Source organism: Ursus americanus, chromosome X (genome assembly GCF_024610735.1).
Source record: "Ursus americanus isolate L20-20 chromosome X, mUrsAme1.1.p, whole genome shotgun sequence".
Taxonomy (NCBI): domain Eukaryota; kingdom Metazoa; phylum Chordata; class Mammalia; order Carnivora; family Ursidae; genus Ursus; species Ursus americanus.
In genome coordinates this window covers 55,049,876-55,063,114 of record NC_142164.1, presented here as the reverse complement: position 1 = coordinate 55,063,114, position 13,239 = coordinate 55,049,876, and the positions used below count along the sequence as shown (strand labels likewise).

At 35.6% G+C, this 13,239-nt stretch overlaps 1 protein-coding gene across 1 annotated transcript in view; it reads left to right on the top strand.

Annotated features, from left to right (window-relative positions):
* APOOL (apolipoprotein O like) overlaps positions 1-13,239 on the top strand; it is a 161,957-nt gene that overhangs the window by 116,729 nt on the left and 31,989 nt on the right. The window lies entirely within an intron of this gene.

Here is a 13,239-nt window from a genome sequence, read left to right as displayed (position 1 = left end):
AAATACTTCAAAATATTTGGTAAACTAACCAAAGCCTCAACAGGTGGGGAAGAGCCTGAATTCAGGCCTAGGTCTATCCAACTCCATTTTCAGGCATTTTACCATCACACTATCCTGCCTCTTACACACACTATGCTTATTCTCCACCCCCATATCTGTGAAATCAAGTATATTATCCTTTAACCCCATTCTCCCTCGCAGGAACCCTTCTCCCATCATTTTATTTGTTGGCTCACTTCCACAATGATGTATATTATGTAATTGGTGCTAAAATTGTTACAGATGAAGTGATTTTTATTTTTTAAATATACCAGAGAACCTTGGTTGAGGCTATTTTAAGTCTCACACTGTGTTAAGAGCCTTATATATGCGTTACTTCATTTAATCATCACAGCAACTCTGTGAGATATATACTGTTGTTCTATACTTTATTAATAAAAAAGTGGAATTTGAATTAACTAGTTTTGTGAAGTCTAATATGTGGCAGAATGGGGACAGAGTCCAAAGCCCATCCCATGGACAGAACAGTAAATAGTACTGTGGGGGCACAATCACCGTTTGGCCTATACTGGTTATAAATGGAACCTAGAGAGCCCATTTTGATATAATGACAGGCAAATCAAGTCACATCACAAAATTATACTAAATCTAACACATTATATGTAGGTAATTTGATCTCAATCCATTTGTAATAATAATGAAAGCTAAAATTTTATGAATAAGTCCTGTGATATCAGGCATGATTTTAAGGAACAATTTACTTGCAATAATTCATTTAATCCTCACAATCCAGAGACGTAGATGATATTATTATGACCATTTTTTTCAGATAGAAAAACAGATTCAGAGAGGTTAGATAACCTGACTTAGATCACACAATGAAAAAGTTCAGACAAAATTAGGAAAACCCAGTTACCATTTTGGTTTTTCTGAAATGCCATGTAAGGGGTGAAGGAATTTTGCTGTTTGCTTTACAAAATCAAACCATTTGCATAATTTATCATGGGGATGTTTGACTCTTTTTTTCTGCTTTTTTAGAGGAGGCACATGTCCAGTTGATCCCTTGAAAGGGGTAAAACTAGAAATTACAGTTAAGTGACCTGGATCTGTTAAATAGTTTTTGTATTTTGGCTCATAAACATTTACATCACTTGAAAGCCATGTAGGTTTTTATTTTCTTTTTGAAAAATGTTGGGTTTGAATATTACATAATTTTGATTTTAAGAGAACACACCAAGAATGCATTATTCTTGCTCAGCTGCTTATTAACACAAATTGTCCCATCTTTGGAATACAGAATGAGACTGCCTCCATCACCCATGCAAATATCTTCACACTGTAGCTGTAATACCATCAGGGAAAAACTAGGTTGTTTTTTTGTTTTGTTTTGTTTTGTTTTAATATTTAAACAAAACCTTCAATAATCAGTGTTTGCCCCAAGGTGGCAGTGTTATCCAGTTTGGGAAGCCAAAGTCTAAATGATTATATTTAATAAAAATATACATATTATTAATTTGAGGTTTTTGTCATTTCCAGATATTATCAGAAAAATGTTTTAAATGTTATTATCAGTCTTAACATACTATTTTATTACAGTCTATGTAGTGAATTATATATACCAAGACCTGCCAAATTCTAAGATTTCAAACTGTGTGCATTGTCTGCTCTACCAGAATGTTTTAAATTTAATATAATGTATAAAGCCATGACCAATAGATCTAAAAATATGGATATGTTTATGCATTAAAATGACTCCAACTCATAACAAGCCCTTTTCTGAAGATGCTAAGTAAAATCCTATGTTCTAAATTCTGACCCTAGCTTGGTTTCATCTAAATGAATATTCACATTTGAAAAAGGCACTTGTATAATTTTAATCTATAGCAAACAGAATTTACATTTGTTGGAATCTCCATGTACATCAGAGCCAATATTTTTTTTCTATCCCTTTTAATTTCACAGGCTTTTAGTTTTTACTTCTGTAAAATGCAAATAAAAAGAAATAAAAGAAAAAGAAAAGGCAGAAGATTGAGTGGAGTGGGGGATAGGGGATGGGTGAGAGGGGTGGAGCTTAATGTAGGGAGCCAGACTAGAAAAGAGCTAACATATGGGCATTTTCTGAAATAAAAGCTTAGAGTGCTTTGGAGGCATCTATCAGTAAGTACCACTTAATATTTTCATAATATTTGCTATATTTTATTTTATTTCAGAATACATGCTTATTTTAAAACATTTGGAAAATATCTAACAGACAGCCAAAAAAGAAAAAAAAATACCTCACCACTTTACTCTGATTAGAAGTGAGCATGCCCAAGAATTTGAAGTTTCTTTCCAAATATCAGCAGCAAATTTCCAATTAAGGGAAAATCATCACTTTGCTTATGCTGTCTCTGCTTACCTGAGGGTGCAGATCTGGGATACATGGCTATTTGGTTTATTTTTTTTCTTAAGTTTTTATTTGAATTCCAGTTAGTTAACATACAGTGTAATATTGTTTCAGATGTACAACATAGTGATTCAACACTTCCATACAACACCCAGTTCTCATCCCAACAAGTGCACTCCTTAATCCCCATCACCTATTTCACTCGTTCCCTGCACCCAGCTGCATTTTGGTAAGGGAATTTGTTTGTTTGTTCTCCATAGTTAAGACTGTTTCATGGTTTGCCTCTATTTTTCCAATTGCTCCTTTGTTTTGTTTCTTAAATTCCACAAATGAGTGAAATCCTATGGTATTTGCCTTACTCTTATTTCCCTGATCATGGTACTCTCTAGCTCCATCCAAGTCCTTGCAGATCACAAGATTTCATTGTTTTTTTTATGGCTGAGTAATATCCTATTGTATATATGTACCACATCTTCTTTATCCATTCATCAGTCGATGGACTCTTGGGCTATTTGCAGAATTTGCCTATTGTAGATAAGGCTGCTATGAACGTTGGGGGTGCATGTATCCCTTTGAATCATTATTTTTGTATTCTTTGAATAAATACCTAGTAGTGAAATTGCTGGATCATAGGGTAGTTCTGTTTTTAACTTTTTGAGGAACCCCCATACTGTTTTCCACAGTGGCTGCACCAGTTTGCATTCCTACCAACAGTCCAAGAGGGTTCCTCTTTCCCCACGTCTTCACCAACACCTTTTGGTTCTTGTGTTGTTGATTTTAACCATTCTGAAGAATGTGAGGTGAAATCTTGTAGTTTTGTATTTCCCTGATGATGAGTAATGTTGAGCATCTTTTTCTATATCTGTTGGCCATCCCTATATCTTCTTTGGAAAAATGTCTATTCATGTCATCTAACCATTTTTAATTGGATTTTTCATTTTTGGGTGTTGAGTTTATAAGCTCTTTATATATTTTGAATACTAACCCTTTATCAAGTAAGTCATTTGCAGACATCTTCTCCCACTCCATAGGATGCCTTTTAGTTTTGTTCTTTCTTTCACTGTGCAAAAGCATTTTATTTTGATAGAGTCCCAATAGATTATTTTTGCTTTCAATTCGCTTGCCTGGGGAGACGTATCTAGAAAGAAGTTGCTATGGCCAATGTCAGAGGTTACTGCTTATGTTATCCTCTGGGATTTTAATGGTTTCCTATCTCACATTTAGGTCTTTAATCCATTTGGAGTTTATTTTTGGTTTTGGTGTAAGAAAGTGGTCCAGATTCATTCTTATGCATCTGGCTCTCCAGTATTCCCCATATCATTGTTGAAGAGACATTCTTTTTCCCATTGGATATCCTTTCCTCCTTTGTTGAAGATTAATTGATGATATAGTTGTGGGTTAATTTCTGGGATTTCTATTCTGTTCTATTGATCTTTATGTCTATTTTTATGCCAGCACCACACTGTTAAGATTACCACAGCTTTGTAATATAACTTGAAGTCTGGAATTGTGATGCCTCCAGCTTTGCTTTTTTTTTTCCCCCCAAGGTTGCTTTGACTATTTGGAATCTTTTGTAGTTCCATAGATTTTGGCAGTTTTTTCCAGCTCTGTGAAAAATGCTGGTGGTATTTTGATAGGAATTGCATTAAATGTGTAGATTGCTTTGGGTAGTATAGACATTTTAACAATATTTGTTTTTCCAATCCATGAGCATGGAATGTCTTTTCATTTCTTTGTGTCATCTTCAATTTCTTCTCATCAGTGTTTTATACTTTTCGGAGTACAGATCTTTCACCTCTTTGGTTAGGTTTATTCCTAGGTATCGTATGGTCTTGGATGCAATTATAAATGGAATTGATTCCTTAATTTCTCTTTCTGCTGCTTCATTATCGATGTATAGAAGTGCAACAGATTTCTGTACTTTGATTTTGTATCCTGCAAGTGTACTGAATTCATGTATCACTTCTAGCAGGTTTTTTGGTCAAGTCTTTAGGGTTTTGTTTTATAGTATCATGTCATCTGAAATAGTAAAATTTTGACTTCTTCCTTGCCAATTTGGATGCCTTTTATTTTGTTTTGTTATCTGATTGCTGTGGCAGGTACGATGTTAAATAACAGGTGAGAGTGGGCATCCCTGTCTTCTTTCTGACTGTCCAGGAAAAGCTCTCAGTTTTTGCCCAATTTAGGATAATAGTAGCTGTGGGTTTTTCATAGATGGCCTTTATGATGTTGATATATGTTTCCTCTAAACCTCCTCTGTAGAGGGTTTTTATCGTGAATGGGTGTTGTACTTCGTCAAATGCTTTTTCTGCATCATTTGAAATGATTATGTAGTGCTTATCATCTCTTTTATTAATGTGGTGTATCACATTGCTTGATTTATAAATAATGAACCACCATTGCATCATGGGAATAATTCCCACTTGATTGTGGTGTATAATTTTTTAATGTATTGCTGCATTTGGTTTGTTAGTATTTTGTTGAGGATTTTTGCATCTATGTTCATTGGAGATATTGGCCTGTAGTTTTCTTTTTTGTGGTGTCTTTATCTGGTTTTCATATCAGGGTAATACTGGCCTCAGAATGAATTTGGAAGTTTTCCTTCCACTTCTATTTTTTGGAATAGTTTGAGAATAGGTGTTAACTCCTGTTTAAATGTTTGGTAGAATTCACCTGTGAGGTCATCTGGACCTGGACTTAACTTCTTGGAAGTTGATTACTGATTCAGTTTCTTTGCTGATTATTAGTCTGTTCAAGTTTTCTATTTCTTCCTGTTTCAGATTTGGTAATTTATATCTTTGTAAGCATTTATCCCTTCCAGGTTGTCCAATTTGTTGGCATGTAATTTTTCATAATATTCTCTTACAATTTTATTTCTGTGATATTAGTTGTTATTTCTCCTTTCTCTTTTGTTATTTTATTTATTTGGGTCCTTCTTTATTTTCCTTTTGATAAAGTCTGGCTAGGGGTATATCAATTTTGTTAATTTTTTCAAAGAGCTCCTGGTTTCATTCATCTGTTCTACTGTTTTTCCTTTGTTTCTATATCATTTATTTCTGCTCTAATCTTTATTATTTCCTTCCTGCTGCTGGCTTTAGGCTTTGCTCTTTTTGTAGTTCCTTTATATGTAAAGTTAGGTTGTTTGAGACTTTTCGTGCTTCTTAAAATAGGCCTGTATTGCTATATACTTTCCTCTTAGGACTGCTTTTCCTGCGTCCCAAATGTTTTGGACTAGTGTGTTTTCATTTTCATTTGTTTCCACGTATCTTTTTATATATTCTTCATTTCCTGGTTGATTCATTCATTGTCTAGTAGCATGTTATTTAACCCCCATGTATTTGTGGACTTTCCAGATTTTTTTTTCTTGTGGTTGAGTTATAGTTACATAGAGTTGTGGTCAGAAAAGGTGTGTGGTGTATTTTCAATCTTTTTTGTATTTGTTGAGGCCTGTTTTGTGACCTTATATGTGATTTATTCTGGAGAATGTCCCATGTTCACTCGAAAAGAAAGTGTATTCTGTTGTTTAAGTTGGAATGTTCTGAATATATCTGTTCAGTCCATCTGGTCCAGTGTGTCATTCAAAGCCATTGTTTCCTTGTTGATTTTCCATTTAGATGATCTGTCCATTGATGTAAATGGGGTGTTACTACTATTATTGTATTATTATCCGTTACCTATTTTATGTTTGTTATTAACTGTTTTATGTCTTTGGATGTACCCATGTTGGGTGCATAAATATTTACAATTGTTGTATCTTCTTGTTGGATTGCCCCCTTTATGATTACATAGTGCCCTTCTTTTTCTCTTCTTACAGTCTCTTTTAAAGTCTATCTTGTCCAATATAACTATTGATACCAGCTTCCTTTTGACATTTTTTTGCATGATAAATGTTTCTCCATCCCCTCACCTTTAATGTGCAGGGGTTTTTAGGTCTAAAATGAGTCTCTTGTAGGCAGCATATAGATAGGTCTTGGTTTTTTTAATCTATTCTGATACCCTTTGTCTTTTTTCCCTTCTTTTAAAATTCTTATTTTAATTCTAGTTAAATAACTTACAGTGTACTATTAGAGTCTGTATACAATATAGTGATTCAACACTTCCATACAACACCTGGTGCTTATCACAACAAAAGCAGTCCTAAATCCTATCACCCTTTCTGACACTGTGTTTTGATTGGAGCATTGCACTTTTTTTCTTTACCACTATATTTTGCAAGTTTAATTACAGTATGTCTTGGTGTTGGCCTGGTTTTGTTGATTTTGATGGGAGTTCTCTGTGCATCCTGGATATGGATATCTGTTTCCTTTCCCAGTTTAGGGAAGTTTTCAGCTATTATTTCTTCAAATAAATTTTCTGCCCCCTTTCCTCTCTTTTCTTCTGGGACTTCTGTAATACATGAGTGTTGTTATGTTTGATGGAGTCACTGAGTTCCCTAAGTCTGTTCTTGTTTTGTGTAATTCTTCTTTCTCTCTTTTGTTCAGCTTCATTACTTTCCATTATTGTCCTCTAGGTCACTAATTCATTCCTCTGCTTCTTCCAGCCTGCTTTTTATTGCATCAAGCATATTTCCAATCTCATTTATTAAACTCTTCATCTCTGATTGATCCTTTCTTAACCCTTTATCTCTGTGGTAAGGGTCTCACTGATGTCTTCTATTTTTTCTCAAGCCCAGTGAGTGTCCTTATGATTGTTGCTTTAAATTATTTATCAGGCATATTACTTATATCTGTTTTACTTAGATCTCTGAGACTGGCCTTATCTTGTTCTTTTGTTTGGGATAAATTCCTCCATCTTCACATTTTATCTAAGTCTCTTCCTTCTTCTCTGTGTTAGAAAAGCTGGTCATGTGTCCTGTTCCTGCAAGTAATGGCCTTATGAAGAAAAAATCATGTAATGTGCAGGGCCTGGCACTTCAGGGAGTGTCTCTGTTATGTGCTGCATTCACTCTGCTGTTGTGTTTTGGCTGCTCTAACCTTCAAGCCACTCTTCTGCTGAGGCTTTTTTTTTTTGCCTGCTGTGGGCAGTGTTTGGTCCCTGGTATGTATGTAGTTTTAACTAGATGTGCCCTGGTCTGCTTGTGAAATGAGACCTGACACCACCTCCACCAAAACTGAGGTCCTACGTACTCTCTGGTTGGAAGACCTGGTGTGGACTGGGATTGTGCTGGTCCGGGTGAGGGTCCCATTGTGTGGACTGAAGCAAGCATGATTGAGAAGGGGAATCCCACCAGAGTGCGGAGGTCTGGGGCTTGGTATATGCAAGTTCAGCAGCCAGTGTCGGTGCTGTGGTGCTTACCACTCTGTCTTTATGCTGAGGGGCAGAGAAGGGAAATGGCTCTGGCCAGCTTCTTTGTTCCCAGAAAGGTCTCTCTGTGAACACTGCCTCACAGGGATATGCTCCAAGAAGAGGGAATAATCTCTCCTCTGTGTGCCTCAGGTGTTCTTCAAATTGCTGTTTCCATGCCATCTGCGCCCAGGTTTTTTGCCTGCCTTCTCTCCAGAAGCAGGGTAGTGCCCTCCAGCCTCTATCTCTGCCAAGCCTGCTGACCTTTAAAACTCCAGGCTTTAAGCTCTGTTGGTTACAAGAACTCACAAAATTCAGTCCTTCTTGTTTTCCAAGCCAATGGCTTTGGGGAAACATTTTCCTTGTGCATTCCCCTGTATGTTTCCTTCTCTCTTGCTCATCTCTGTGACCATGGCTCTCTCCCTTCCACAGCACCCACAATCTCCCCTCAACCACATCACTGAACTTCCTACCTTTTTTGAGGTAGCCTCTTCTCTGTGATTGGTTGTGGAGGTTGTTTTGTCAGTCTTTAGGTTGATTTCTGGGGTATTTAGGATGATTTGTTAGTTATCTATTTGTGTTCATGGGATAAGGGGAGTCTATGTTCTCCTACTCCATCGTCATTTTCTTCTCCTCATGATTTTTTTGTTTAGATAAGTTCCCCAAGTGCAACCTTTTGTGAAAGGCAAGATGGGTCCAAAGCATAGTCTAAGATGGGGACTGAGAATTAAATTGTTTTGCACATAAAAAGAAGTTGTATTTTTTTAAGGGAGCAGTGTGGAGAAAGAGGCTGAGTATTCCAGAAACTAGGAAGAGACATTAAATAAAAAGAAAGAGTTTTTGGCTTGCAAAGCAGAACCCGGCAAAGTGGTGATAGCCTGTGTCTTATGGCACAAGACAACCAATAAAATTCTCTTTAAGATGTCAGTATTTAGTTTTAAATTTTTCCTATTAGATGCTGTGTGGAAATATGGCTACCTCCTCCTGAGTAATTTAGTGGTTGTCACCACATAGTAGCTTTGTATTTGTCATAGTTTCGGAGCATGAAAGTGGAGGAATGAAGTCTACATGCCAGGCAGAGGTGCTGAAAGAAGGCAGCAGCTGTAGGAATTGAACCCAGGGACTGAGAATCCTGACGATAGCTTCAACTGATTCATAAAAGGTTACCCTGGAGTAGGAGGGATGGGTAAGGAGTATAGATCCTGATGTTACCTGGGGTAGGAATTCAAGACATTTGGGTTATTACTGGAAATGTGATGCCAGAGGACTGGGAGACATATGAGTTTCCTAAGAAATATATAAAATAGAAATGAAAAATCTGTAAGAATTCGATCTGGAGATAACTGTTTATATTTTAATGACTATCTTTCTTCTCTCTCTTCCTGTAATATATATTATATATAATTCTTATAATAAAAATATAAATATATAAATATATACATAAAGTATAATCATATATAATTTTTATTATATATAATTATTATGTATAATTTTTAAATATAATTGATATGTGGTAGCTATCTTTTTTCACTTAGCAATATATTATTAAGTCTTTCCCCACTGCTATAACATTACATATAACATTTAAAAACTTTGCTATCATTGAACAAATATTTATTAACCACCAACCATATGCCAAATTGTTTGAGGTCCTGTGGAACATTTATCAAGTGTCTGGTGCTATGTCAAATGCTATATATATATAATCCCATTTAATCCTCATAATGAGGTAGGCATAATGACCCTAATTTCATAGAGAGGGAAATTGAGGCTTAGAGACATTAAACTTACAAAGATCACACAACTTGGTTTGAGTTAGCATTAAAACCCAGAACTAGTGTGATTCCTGAGCTCACTGCTTTGACCCAGATGCTGTCACTTCACTGTTTATGTATATGTTTTCTTTTATTTAATCTGACATTTGATGTGCATTTTTGTTTCCAATTTTATAGTATTAAACAGTGTTCCAGTGAACATATTTGTGCAATATGTTTTTAAATAAACATCACTTTAAATATGTCTGGAGATCCCAGAAACTTTTTAGAAAAGTAGCAGTAGATGAAACCTGAACAAAAGCTCTATTTAAGATATTTAAATACCTTGCATTTGATATATAGGACACTTAGGTAAAAGATCTCCCTCAGTATACAAGTTTCAGCAAATACCCAGGGAGTATCAAGTTAGGACATTCTTTTTGTGTTAAAAAATGTAGGGGTGCCTGGGTGGCTTAGTAGGTTAAGTGTCTGACTCTTAATCTGAGCTCAGGTCTTGATCTCAAGGTTGTGAATTCAAGCCCCATGTTGGACTCCATGCCATGTGGAGCCTATTTTTAAAAAATGTATTTTTAATCTAACTCTTCAAATATTTTTTAAACTTTTTCTTATTTAAAAAGAGTGAGAGTAGGGGTGGGGGGAGAGGGAGAGAATCGTAAGCAGGCTCCATGCCCAGTGCAGAGCCTGACACAGGGCTTGATCTCATGACCCTGAGATCATGATCTGAGCCAAGACCAAGAGTTGGATGCTTAACTGACTGAACCACTCAGGCACCCCTCTTCAAATATTTTAAGGAGAATCAGAGGAAAGGGGGAGAAAAGCTATCCTTAAGAGGTTGTTTGAATACAAAACACTAAAAGGAAAAAAATCAAGTACTAGAATAAAACAATTCAGGGAATATTTAAGAAATAACTTATCCCCATTTTAATTCTTAAGAAATTTAATGGAATTTAAATCATGCTTTTTCCCTTTCACTTAATATTCCTTTTAAACTGCCTAGTAACCCAACTAAATATTATTATAATCTTATTTTTCTAGTCTCTTCATATATCCCTGTTCCTGTACTAACATTCTGGGAAAGCCTCTCTCTTCAGAGTATGGTGGTAGTGAGGCAGGAGACTGATACTACAGCTGTGGCCCCAGAGAAAGTTCATATCCTCTTCTTATTTGTACTCACTAATCTTACTAACTTTTAATTATTTAGTTATTGTCTTTCTGAAATGTCCCCAGTTTAAAAGTAAACCGCAGCTCCAAAAGGGAATGAGAGTCTTTTTCCACATCTGATCAAGAAATAATATTCTTGGAGAAAATGGGAGGTAAAGTTAAAGCTGTTAAGAAGAATATAATTCTGGGATGAAAGCAGACCAAAAAGACTAACATGAAATTGAGAATTCAGTTTATTTCAAGGTTATTAGGAAACATTCAAGATAGCAGGAAGCAAAGTTAAAGGAAGCATGTTTCCAGAAACTGAGTTTATGTTACTGGTGTTTGATGAGAGAATTCTCCTTCACTTGAACTTTGGAAGTGGAAAAGTCATAACAATAAACTATCTTCTGTAATATGATGGACTACTATGGAAAATGTTATTACTCACCAAATGCTAGTGATTTTGAAACATACACTCTAAGACCTACTCCTCTTCTTCTACAAACCTATCTATTACAAAAAAAGTTAGAGTTATCCATCATAGAGGTGAAAAAAAAAATGGGTTCTGCTTAGGTTGGCTCTGGGCTCTGTGCCATCATCACTTGTTTGGTGATGATATTCTCAACATTGTAATGGCTTTCCGTCAGAGTAAATAGAATTTTGGAGGATAAGCTCAGAATTCAAAATGCTCTCAGAGAAAGAGATAGAAGAATATTGAACTTGGCATCAAAAAACTGAAAACAAAACAACAAAAAAATCCTAGTTCGAGAGTCAATTCTGCACTTCTTAGTAACTTTGAGGCCTTAGAAAAGTTAACCTCTTTGAGCCACAGTTTTCTCATGTGTAAAGTTGAAACAATAATACCTGTGCAGCCTACCTCACAGATTTGTTGTGAGGGTTTATTCAAATGAAAAAGTGTATAAGAACGTACTAATGTAAAAGATTATTATATTTAGAGTGATAATCATATCTATAAGTGGAAAACAAGAAATAGCTATTTGACTATGAATATGACAAAATAATTGAATGGCCTTTGTTAATCTTCTTAACCTCCTTCTCCACACCTCCCTTAAATGTTAATGATCCCTGTGGTACCAGCCTTGGTTATTACCTCAAGCTACCCTTTCAACTGGGGTTCTTATCCACTTGCCACTCCCCTGCCTACCTCAAACTCTATTCTTAGCCATATTGAACTTCTTTCACTTTCTGAGTGCACTCTCTATCTCTCTCTCTTCCTCTCTCCCCCTCTCTCTCTCTCTCTCTCATTTTCAGGCAGTGTCTCTTCTTGTTAGGCTTTTACCTACTTCTCAATGTCCAATTTCCAATTGCCTGGTTAAATCTTACTCATTATTCAAATGTCAATTTAGACATAACTTTTTGCAGCAGCCTTCCCTGACTCCCTTTAAATAAACTTGCCCCCCATGCACTTCCTATTGAACCCCATTCTTCCTCTATACATTCCCAAAAGAAAACACCCACATCAGAACACCTGGGAGCTTATTAAAATGCAGACTCCTAGGATCCACCCTCCAGATGTACTGATTCAGTGGATCTGGTGTAGAGCCAGTCTGCATGTTAACTAGCATACCAAATGATTCTGATGCACACTAAATGTTAAGAGCCACATTCTGTCATAATACTCAACACCCTGAATTAAAATTCTATATCTGTCTCTTCCCTCTAACCTGTAATGAGAGCAGGGACTGTGTCTGTCTTGCTCACGATTTGTGTTTCCAGTGCCTGGTATACAGTAAGGACTCAATACATGTTGAAACGAATAAATAAATAAGTGACTATATGAAAGAAAGGAAGGGGAAAGAACAGGTCTAAAGTGGGAAAGACAGTGTGAATTCTGTGAGGCCCTTTGAACCTTACATACCAATTACTACAAAGATGTGCTCTAAGAACACACACACTAAATGAAAAACACTTACCAATTCCTAGATTCACTGTTGTAAAACCTGCTAAACATGAGTTACATAAATCCTTTAATGGAAGTTGTAGATGATTTTTCAAGAAACCAAAAAGGCATATTCACAACACAGCAGACTGTTAAATCTGGTTACTGCTGGAGAGTGGGATTGGGACAAGGGTAAGGGATTTAGGTTTTTATTTTATATACTTTTGTATTGTTTGATTTTTTAAAAAATAAAGAGCACACATTACCTTTGAAATTTAAAAAAAATATCAAAAATAAAATAATTGCTTTAAAAAGTCAAGGGCTATGCTATTGATGCCATGATTTATCAGTATGCTACTCTACAAAAATGCATGTGAATAGTTATTTATAATCTAGCTTTCTCTATGATACTTAGATATTTGGGACTGAAGTGTAAGTATTTAGCTTCAAACATTTGCCTTATTCCTTTCTTCTGTTACTTTTAAATATGACTCCAGGGAACATCCCTTATCATTGATTCAGTGGAAAAGTCACACTAAACAGATATTAAAGCAATGTGGTAAATGGCTAAGAGTAAGGGAATTGAGGAGATGTTTAAGGGTTAAAAACTTACTACTAGTAGGTAAATAAGTTCTGGAGATCTAATGCACAGCATAGTGATTATAATCCACAGTACTGTAACTTCCAAGTTCCTAAGACTAGATTTCAAGTATTCTCAATACAAAAAAGAAATAATTATGTGACAGAATAAC